This window comes from Nilaparvata lugens, chromosome 1 (assembly GCF_014356525.2).
Source record: "Nilaparvata lugens isolate BPH chromosome 1, ASM1435652v1, whole genome shotgun sequence".
NCBI classification, from domain to species: domain Eukaryota; kingdom Metazoa; phylum Arthropoda; class Insecta; order Hemiptera; family Delphacidae; genus Nilaparvata; species Nilaparvata lugens.
This window is the reverse complement of record NC_052504.1, coordinates 31,864,766-31,876,766: the sequence shown is the minus strand read 5'-3', so window position 1 is coordinate 31,876,766 and position 12,001 is coordinate 31,864,766.

Sequence of the window (12,001 nt, the reverse complement as noted above, 5' to 3'; positions counted from 1 at the left end):
ATAATTTCGTAGTCTGTTGATGATGGAAGTGAGTGAGCGAGTGCATGAGTGTGGGACTGAGACAAAATTATGACTCAGCTGTTGAACTTTTGTACCTAATTCAATCAGGTTCTTAGTGGCAGTTGTACAAAAGCCGGTTAAATTTTAATCCTGATTAATCCCAGTAGAACCAATCAGATAAAAGCTATCTTCTTGAGATGGTCTTCTGTGATTTGGTTCACGTGAAATTAATCAGGATTAAAATTTAACATGCTTTTGTGAGAGAAATTTTTGCATTCCTCTGCGAATTAATCTCAATCCACTGTGATTAGATAGAACCTTTCTGTATGAACTATGAATATTTTTTATAATTTCTTCTTTCGTAATAATTTTTATATGCTTTTGTAGGTACTCCAGAGCGGAGCTCGGTGTCCCGATATTTATCATAAATTGGAACAGGTTGTCACTGATGTTGTGTTGTTGGTAGTATTCACTTTTTAACATTACAGGAGTAAATAACACAAGTAGAACAAAATGTATTTTTGAATGTTTTGGTTTTTGGAATAAAGATATCATTTGAACAAGTATATTTTGTAAATTCTATCTATTAATACCAAATATCGGGGCACCGAGCTTTGCTCGTTATTTATTCATTGATAAAAAGAACTCAATTCTTTAAAATGATTGGGGAAGTACTAACAGGCACAACCCAAAACTCTTTCTTCCCCGAATTTTGATTTATACACTATAAAATTTATAGTTGGAATATTTAATATTTCAAAAAGTAGGTTATGTTTCATACACTTGAATTCAAGTAAAACTTTCAGTCCAAATATTTGAAAACATAAAACTTCTAATTTAGATTGTTTATGTACCAAATTGAATAACAAATTAACACTCACTAATCACTTAGAACTGTAAAATGATGATTAACTTTGAATATTATGATATACTATCTCATGTCAACAAATCATTTCACTGTATTTTGATCGAGTCAATTAAAATTTCTAGATTTCTCGCGAGATACGGTAAGCTAATTGATTACACAGCTAGCTGATCTCCCACACAGGCACACGCATCTTCTGTTATCGACAGACGACGAAATCATCATCAGTTTTTCCAAGGATGAATTATCCTTTTCATGTCCTTCAGGGAGTTTTCTCAGGGATGAGACCTAGTGCAATCGAATTTTAATATCATAAACCTACTATATTCCGAATTTCGTGAAAATCGTTAGAGCCGTTTCCGAGATCCGTTGAACATAAATAACCAGATAGCCAGATATAAAAATAGAAAAATATAAACAGATATACAGAAATTGCTCGCTTAATATAATAGGATAACAACTTATAGTCCATTTGACTGGTCGTTTTTCAGGAAACAGCCCCGAAAGAATTTTTTTATGGTTCTATATGTATTTTGGGGCGCTGAATTCTAATCTGAAATTTGCTGACACGTCAAAGGGCAACTTCACCCACAAAATTTTGGACTTTTTCTAAGTTTTCCATTTAATCTCGAGAACCTTGAATTTTTCGAGAAAAATCATTCTCTATATAATATTAAAGATAATAAAATTTCCGATGAATTGAGTGGTCGCGCAGGATTACTTTTTGGATTTTTTATCTGAAGTGTTCCACAAGATACGCAACTTTGAATGTGCGAGAAATTTGTGATATTTCCCCCATTTTCACAGTCTCGCATATGCAAAGTTGCGTATCTTATGGAACACTTCAGATAAAAAATCCAAAAATTAGTCGAGGTTGTGATGAATTTCCTCCTCTTTTCACTCCCATTAATTATACTTCTGTTTCCAATACCGTTCAAAAGTTACAGCCAATTGAATGATGATCTTTATTTTCTCATTTTCTTGCGATTTTACTGTTATTGAAGAGCCTCTAAAATGAGTACAATTCATGGTAGAAACTTGCGATTGGTCTTAAATGAGAGAAAATTTCATGCTCTATAAGTTGAGTTACCTTAAATTGATCTTGCATTACTGTTTATATCGAAAAACTGTCGAGACTGTGAACATGAGAAAAAATATCGGAAATTTCTTGATTTTTTGAAACAAATAACGTATCTCATTTCATGATTATATTTTTGGAAAAATCATTCACCTCACATAAAAGAGGAGACTTTTCTTCAAATCAAGACCAAGTATCATTTTGAGTTACCGAGACACACAGTTTTGAATATAGAAATCGGTCATTTTTCTATGCATTGAAATATGGGCTAAAATGCACTAAAGGAGGAATTTCCTATTTTTTTTTTACAAATTTTAGTGTTATGATACATGATTTTCAACCGCCTTGACGAGCTGATATGAACGAGCTGATATGTAGTACGAGGAGATGTGATCATTCAGTCAAAAGTTATAAGTGATTAAAGTTTTGATCCTGGACGTATCCTTATGTGTGCCCCCACTAGGAAATACTGAAATCTAACGAGTGATTCTCATAGAACATAACCCTCGTAAGGTGATTTCAGCCGAAAAATGTTTCTTTTTTTTAGGAAGGCCATGATAAGGTATTATAATGAGAATTTGAATTTTGGCTGTAGGACATGATTTTCTATTTTTGGGTGTATTCCCCCTCCCACCACTACTAAATTCAAAAATAGGTACCTAAGGAATTCTGTTCAGAATTAATATTGTTGATTCACATGATGTGTGGCTTTCTATCATTACTAGAAAAAGATCCTAGTTGTATAGGGTAGAAGTGGTAGATTTGCATAATTTTGAAAATCCCTTAAAAAAACTCCTTTTTTTGGAAACTCTTAGCTCCAGAATCAAAAATCGTAGAGTCCTGCGCAACCACTCAATTTATTGGAAATTTTATTATCTTTGATATTTCAGGGAATGCTTTCTCTCGAACAGTTAAAGGTTCTCAAGATTAAATGGAAAACTTGAAAAAAGTCCAAAATTTTTGTTTTTTTTGGGAGTTTTGGGGTTGAAGCCGCCCTCTGGCGTGTCAGAAAATTTCAGATTAGAATTCAGCGTCCAAAATACATATAGAACCGTCGCGAAAAAATCTTTCGGGCTGTTTCCTGAAAAACGACCATTTGACTGGACTATTATACAAAACAGAAAAAAAGTAATGAAGCATTACAATAATTACTTGATTACTGTGTGGTAAATTTGAAAGATTAAAATTGGATCATTTGATATTTTTCACAAATTTTTGACAAGAGAAGTTTTTTCTTCTGTAAAATTCACTAGAGTTTGCGATGTTGTTTATAATCGCATTCCCATTTCAGAGACATTAATATCATCATCAAACGCCTTCGAAATTAGAATAATTATTAGATTAAAATGTGCATTACAATTTAACTTATCATTGTGCTTTTAAGAAAATTAGGTAGCAAGGAAACTCAATTGTATTTTTTATGCTTTATATTAAGTTACACTTAAAGTTAAAATTAACTACATTAGGATATATCTATTTAATACCTTGATTTTTCAGCCATGATTCAAAATGTTGACATAAAATATGAAAAAAATCTTGCCCCCCCAAAAATGTTGATGGCGCAAATTGCGCCATGCCCCCCCCTTGTGGGCACCCCTGATTCCTGGAAAAGGAAGGATAGAAATCACTCGAAAAGTTAAATAATTTAACATGCTACAATATTTTATTCATGCATTCATACATAAGGTGTCCCTATAGGGGAGAATGGGGGAATGCCGTTATGTTAAGCAGCATACTTTTTACTTTCCTTGCCCTATTAACCATAGGTAAGGAAAGTATTGCTTTCCGAAAAATTAAGGTACCCCAATTTCCAAATTTCTATACGTTTCAAGGTCCCCTGTTTCCAAAAAGTGGTTTTTGGGTATTGGTCTGTGTGTGTGTGTATGAGTGTATGTGGCCTATGTGCGTCTGTGTACACGATATATCATCTCCCAATTAACGGAATGACTTGAAATTTGGAACTTACACTATAAGGATCCGACACGAACAATTTCGATCAAATGAAATTCAAGATGGCGGCTAAAATGACGGAAATGTTGTCAAAAACAGGGTTTTTCGCGATTTTCTCGAAAACGGCTCCAACGATTTTGATCAAATCCATACCTCGAATAGTCATTGATATAAGCTCTATCAACTGCCACAAGTCCCATATCTGTAAAAATTTCAGGAGCTCTGCCCCATCTATGCAAATTTGGATTTTAGATTCCCAATTATCAGGCTTCAGATACAATTTAAACAAAAAATTTCAAGAGAAAAAGATTAAGCAAGAAAATCTCTACACTTAATGTCCAGTAACATTTCCACCTAAAATTGAAAATAAGCTTGAAATTCGAAAAAAATGTGATTATTCAATAGCAAACTGTTGATTTTATTGAATCATTCACTATGAAGAGATAGCAGACCTCGTGTGTTTCCAGCGTTATTGTCCTGTCACCAGCTGGCTCAGATCTTTGAATAGTAGATTTGAGATGCGCGTGCACACTAGCGTCAGGTGATCAATTTTCATAACGGCAAGGAAAGTTGTGTGAGTGCGCCATACCAGATTTTTAGTTTTTGGTAAAACTCTCAATTTTGTTTGGTAAAATTTGTTGTGGCTTCCACATATCACAGGCTACAATATAATTTTTTTGTAGATACTTTGTGACAAAATGAGTACCTTAAATTATTTTTTCTCAACCCTTACACATACCGGTATTACCCCAACCCTGGGGGTGATGTCAGTAGGGACTTCCCCCATGTATTTCTAATTGCAAAAATTTAATAAAACAAATTTCATAATTTTTCCATGAAAAACAAACTTAAACCACCTAAGTATATATTATAGGGACTTGAAGAAAAGACTCAAGCATGAGAAAAGTTATTTTATTTACATTATTGAATATTTTTATTAATATCAAATGTATTTTAATATTATTATAATATATATTTATATATTTCAATTGATATATTTAAGAATATTTAATTATTTTGATATTAATATATTTCAATTAAGATGTTAACAGTTGTTTCAAGCTCACAGTAAATTGACTTGAAACAACTATTAGAAACAGTGATGGGGAATGCCGGTAACCTACTGCCATTACCCCACAGTGTTTATTCCACCATCTTCTAGTGATAAGACGTGGCGTATCCAGAAAAAAAATCATGGGGGGATCATAACATTGACGTAGGAAGAACCTAAACTTTTGGGGGCGTAGGGGTGTTAAATATCCCCCACCAAAGGTGGGTCCGGGGGCTCTCCCCCGGAAAATGTTGATAATATACCTTCAAATTAGTGCGATTTCCACTGAAAAATAACATTTCATTCAAGGTTTTTTTTGTTCAAGTTGGCCAATTATTATTTCGATTTCCCTTTGAAAATGTCTTAGGGCTATGATTTTTTCATTGAATAACAAATAGAATGGAATGGAATTTTACTAGTAATTCAATTAAAAAAAATGTTTTAGTAACGTGAATAGGCAGGCCACTCATTTAAGGCTGTTCGGTACACTTTTATATTATTTAAATCTATATATATATATAAAAGCGAAATGGCACTCACTCACTGACTGACTGACTGACTCACTCACTCACTCACTCGCAGAACTAAAAATCTACCGGACCAAAAACGTTCAAATTTGGTAGGTATGTTCAGTTGGCCCTTTAGAGGCGCACTAAGAAATCTTTTGGCAATATTTTAACTCTAAGGGTGGTTTTTGAGTGTTTAAAGTTCGTCTTTTAGCATGTATATTCTTCTTATTCTCTTAATTATAATTGAAAAAAGGCCCTACCGTATGTTAATATAGAACTATGATCTAGAGAGAGTACCTCTTCGAAACAGTTGTTAACTGGTAACTAAATTAATAATTTTGTCAGGTTGGCATTAAGTTGAGTTGACTTTGTTAGGTTGGCACCAAGTTGAAGATAGAAATGCATTTATCGCGGAAAAATTGATTGGGCACTGCTACTTCAATCAGAGCTATTCCTGGGAATATTATATTACTAGCCGTCAGGCTCGCTTCGCTTGCCATATCCGTTTCGCCAGACGTTTAGTCTGGACCCCCGATTGGATCGTCCTAACAAACGATAAAAATGCTCAAACGAAAAATGCAGGCGAGCGAAGCGAGCCTGCTGATCTCCTTCTTGGACGATCCAGTCGAGGGTTCAATGATTCAATGATTTTATTACAGCCAGAAAATACATACAGTACACTAGGCCATGTCATTACAATAAAATTTCTAACAGAATTACAATAACAATACATAAATAAAGATAATACACAACATGCAGTGCAAGAGCAGGCTTCAAAGCTATTCGGTTTCTCACAAGAAAATAATAAATAATAATACAGAAATATCAATAAACAATTACTAAACTTCAATTCTATCACAGTCCATACAGCCTATTCTAATTTTAATCTATACCTACTTTTACAATAAATCGTGAACAAACTAAAACCATAGAAACTCTATTATCACAGTCGGCAATTTACTTAGTGCTTTACACAGACAATTTACATAGTGCTTGGGTCAGACTCGTCAAACTCATGAATGGAATAGAACGGGTTGGCGACCAGCCATGACTTGACCCGCTTCTTAAAGCTCACCAGAGGCAGCTCTCTTACTTCATCAGGTAGCCTATTGAAAAATCTGATGCCAGATATGGGAAAACTTTTCCTGGATCTTTCCAATCTCACCCCGGGCAGGACCAGGTTTCCATTTCCCCGTGTAGCGTGACTGTGGATCTGATTGGCCCTGGTGTACAAATGAATATTCTCTCTAACCGAAACCAAGCACTCGTATATGTACAGGCTGTAAACTGTCATCACTCGTAAATGTACAAACAATGGTTTGCAGTGATCAATCCAACCAGCTCTCATCACAATTCTAATGGCTCTTTTTGCATTAATAGCACCCTATTCACACTCGCAGCGTGCCCCCACAGCCTTGTACCATATGCAATATGGCTCTGGAAAAAAGCAAAGTAAGCTTGGCGCACAAAACCGTCAGGCACACATGATACAAGCCTTCTAAGCAGAAAAATGACCCTACTTAGCCTTTTGCAGAGCTGGCTGATGTGAGCCTCCCAGGTCAACCTACTATCCAGGGAAAACCCCAAGAGCTTCACAGTACCCGTGGCAATCCCAGAATTGAGGCTGAATGATAGCTCCTGAGTCTTGTCACTGTTAAGAGCCAGCTTATTTAGATCAAACCATTGAGACGCACTATGATACAGCTCCCTCACAGCAAGCCTGGCAGAATCTACGCTCTTATGATCCGCAAATAGTGATGTTTCATCTGCGAATAACAGAACACCACCATCTACTGAATAATATATATCATTTATTGAGATGAGAAAGAGCAAAGGTCCCAAAACTGATCCCTGTGGGACTCCATGTTTCAAGGGTGCAGGACTTGATAGTTCACCATTCCAGTCCACAACCTGCAACCTATCACTCAGGTATGATTTCATCAGTCTGACAGCACCGACTCCAAGGCCATACTTCTCCAGCTTTCCCAATAGAATATTGTGCGAGACACAGTCGAAGGCACGTGATCAATCACAGAGCAAAAGCGATGAAGATCTTCCATTCTCAAATGCCTCCAGGACTGATTGAATGAGAGTCTGCACAGCAGAGACAGTCGATCTTCCTCTCCTGAAACCAAACTGAACAGGAACCAGCAGACCATTATTCTCAAAATAGTTGTACAGCTGAATAAACAATACCGTCTCAAAAATTTTTGCAATCACCGGGATCAAAGATATGAATCTATAGTTGCTTACACTGTCCAGAGCACCCTTCTTGTGAATTGGAACTGCTCTTGATATCTTGAGCTCATCAGGGAAAACACCCTCATCGATACACTTATTGATAAGGCATGCAAGTATTGGACTCAAGAAACAAATAATCTGCCTCAGAAAAGCCACACTCATTCCATAAATATCTTTTGCCTTTGATACACTAAAATCATTTACTATGCTTACAACATCAGCAGGTGTCACATGGTTCCATTCAAAGTTTCCTTCTACAACTGGAATACCCTGAAGAGCATTGGGAAGATCGGTTGCAATATTATTTGGAATATTATTCACAATACTCTCCACAGATGTGACATAGAACTGATTAAATTCACTGGCAGTTGTGAAACTGAGATCACCTTCTTCTGATTTAGGCTTATGTGAATTTATAAGACTCCAGGCAGCCCTACATGAATTTCGAGCCTCTGCAATGAATTTTGCATTGGCGTTTTTCTTAGCCTCTCACAATCTATAACGGTAATCCTTCTTGAGCCCAGTTGCTAGTTCAACCAGGTGAGGCCTGATTCTAGCTAAATCATTTGTCATGGATACCATATCTCTCATTCGGGCTAGTTCAGGAGTGAACCAGTCTTTTACTTGTGGTACAGAATTTCCCTTCATAGTTGTGAATCTTTTAGAACTTAGCGACCTCATTCTTAGTGGAAAGAAAAACTTGAAACCATCCATGAGAGCATGAAAGAAACATTGAAAACCACCAACCGCCTGCATATCAATAACAGATTCCAACCAAGAGTCAACCCAAACTCCCAAATAATTACAGAAAAGTCTGACAATACCATCATTGAACACTCTGTAAGAAACGTTTCTACTGGAACCATTACAACTTCCAACAACATCTGCCATAAAAGTGGCTTCCATGAGAATGTGTTTATGATCTGCAATCTGATCAACACTAACCTCAGCAACATAGCTCCAATGGTCCAAATTTGTGAAAAAATTATCAAGGGAAGCATTACCTCTTGTAGGTTGCATTACTGCACTATACAAATTCAGACTTCTTAACAAATTCAAAAAACCTGAGGATGCTGCCGACGTGCCAAGCAAATCAATATTGTGATCAGTTCCAATTATTACAAACAAACCAATATTAGTGAGACATCCAACACATAATTCAAGCTGCTGCAAAAAACATTCAACATTTCCATTAGGAGAGCGATACATGCTTACCACAACAAGTGACAACTCCGGAATATGTATCCCAGCAAACTCGGCATGCATCTCAATACAGAACTCTTTGAGGTCTAGGGCGTTTGCCGACCATGCCATACTCTCTCGCACAAAAACAGCTACACCACCACTTGAAGTCTGCCTAGAGAAATGAGCTACCTTCCTGAGACCAGCCAAATTGCTGTAGTATTCAATCTCATCTTCAACAAGCCAGTGTTCACAGATGCACAAAACGTCGATGTCATGCAGCTCACAAAGTAACTCAAGCTCACTAATTTTATTCCGCATGCATTGGACATTAATGGAGCACAATTTTACGTTCCTACCTGTATAAGTTTCATGATGTTCAATTGATCCCCTTCTGTGCTTGTCCATGGCTGTTATAGGTATATCAATGAGGTTTGAATGAGCAATCATTATACTTCTGGGAGGTTTAGGTTTTCTAATGGAGTTCGAAATTATAGTTATTAGAGAGCCAGTTACCTCTGCATGTAGGCTGAAGCTTTGTTCAACTTCATTGTCTGGAGCTATTAGTTTAAATTTAATGCTACATCTGGTTCGCCTGTAGCCGGTACTACAGCATCAACCTCTCCCCCAATCAACGAAGTACTGCCCTCCAAACATGGCCCAGTTGTGAGCTCAATAATCATGGACTCATAAAGATTACTACTAGAAGTGGCTTTTTTCCTATCCAGGGAATCCCTAATAATAGCATCAAGCCTCCTAGCTATTTTAATTTTCCCTTTTTTATTGATGTGTAAACCATGACTTGTGTGTTCTTTTGCAGTGAGATCCCATGTGTTCAACAAGGTAACAAATCCGGAGACAATTTTTTTCAGGAGACCATTAATCACCTTTATCATGCAATTTATGGGTGAGGCAGCCGGCATATCATATCTGTAAGGCACAGTCCCTATTATCACGTTAGTATGTCTTGTCTGACGCAGTAAACTCTCAACTGCCAATCTGAATATAATAGTGTCCTTTTCATTAGCTGAGTCATTTATGTCATTTGTACCACCTAATATGATTAAATAATCTTCTTTATTCATAAGCTGTACCTCTTTACAATTAAAAATTCTATCTAATATTTGACACATACCAGCACCAGGGTATACAAAGCTTGAGACACTATATGAATGTGGTATTCTATTTTGTAGATAGGATGCCAGATCACGACCTTGACTATCAGAGAATATAATAATTTTCCCCCTTACATGTTCTATAATATTCCTTATTTTAGATTCACTTGTTTGACCCAATGACTCACTGCAGTCCTCACTCACTACTAATTTTCCTACTAATTCAACTTCTTGGCTTACTTTTGATATTATATTAGCAAGATTTTCCCTTTCCAATTCCAATGAACTAATTATACTTCTATTTTCAGCTATATCATGCTCCAAGTTTATAATTTCCTTATACAATTTATCCTTGGTTTTATTGAGTGAGATAAAATTACTGTTTGCAATAGCATAGTGCTGATCATCAGAATCAGTTGACAAACTTTCGGTCTGTATGGCAACACATTGAGTAGTAGGTGAATGTGATGGCACACATTCAGGATGTTTAAGAGATTGAATTTCTGCTATAAGTACATCCTGATAACCAAGAAGTTCATTAATACGTTCAATGAGAACATCCTTGTCCTGTAGAAAAAGGGGGTCAGTCTGACTACTTACATCAAAAGAGAGTGCCTTTCTTATATTTTTTAAACTTGAATCTACAGACAAACGTGACATCCTACATGTAATAACTCTATTAGTCTTTTTTTCAGCAGTGTCAATTGTTACTGATTTTGATAAAGAATTTTTACAAAGTTGTGGGGGAGTTTGTGTAGCATGTTTGACATGACTGTTTGCAGATGATTTAAAATTTTTTAATGACTTGTCAGTAGTGATGGGGGCGGAGCCCCCTGGCTAGACGCATATGGCGAGCGAAGCGAACCTGACGGCTAGTTGGATAATAATTTCAATAAAATTGTTAAGATCATTATAAGAGTAAGGAAAAGTGGCAACTGACATTTTCAAGTGGTCTAATAAGCGAGTTATGGGTTGTTGAAGTGCTAACTTTCCAGATTCTGTTTTCTTTCCAGATCATAAACGGTTTCGACTATATTGTTAGAACTTCTCTTAAAAATTCAACCCATCCCAACCCAACCCAAAATTCACCACGTTCCAGAGGTGTTTTCTTTTCCTTGCTCCGAAATTTTATAACTTACTACCACCTGATTTGAGAAGAATAAATACCCATAAACACTTCATGAATAAAACTAAGCTTTGGCTATGGCTTCATTCGCTAGTTGAGGTGGAAAGCTTCTTTAAGGTTTTAAATTAATAAGTTTCAATATATATCCACAAATCAAGTCAACTTTGTATTAACTACTAAATATTCCATCAATTATTTATTCTGGGTGTACGTTTTTGTCTCGATGATGTCACTAATAACACTGTCTTTCTGTTGAATTATACTACACTATGGAATTGATTGATATTTTAATTATATTATTTCTATGTAGATTGATAGGTATTATAGCTCTTTTCTACAAATGGGTGAAATTTATAATGGTGAATGATACTAAAAATCCTTGTTTTGTATGTATGTGTGAGCTTGCACTCAATCATCTTCATTTCATCTTACATCATCATACTTAAATTTCTAAATATTTCTTCTTTTCCCAACTCCTTTTCCTATACCTACTAAATCTTCAACTATATCAATTTATAAATTAAATAATCTTACTTATCACTTTGGATCTGACTCCTATTCGCGGACAAAGTCCAGTAACATACTGTACTTTTTGTGAGTAGTATCTTGTTCACTTGTAACTTGTCATGTTATACTTTTGTTAATATTTTGTATGGATTTCGAGTGAATGAAATTTGATTTGATTTGATTTTGATTTAGGGAATCGGTATTTTCTTTGCAAATTTTATATAGAGCGAGTAAGGTAATTCATTTCCAAAAACAGAAGTGAAATTCTCTACACAAGATACTCCTATGAAAAATATTGGTGAAGAATGGTGTTTTGTTCAAGTAAAATACTTTTAATTATAAGCTATATAGAGCAGGTCTATATTTATTCACAAAAT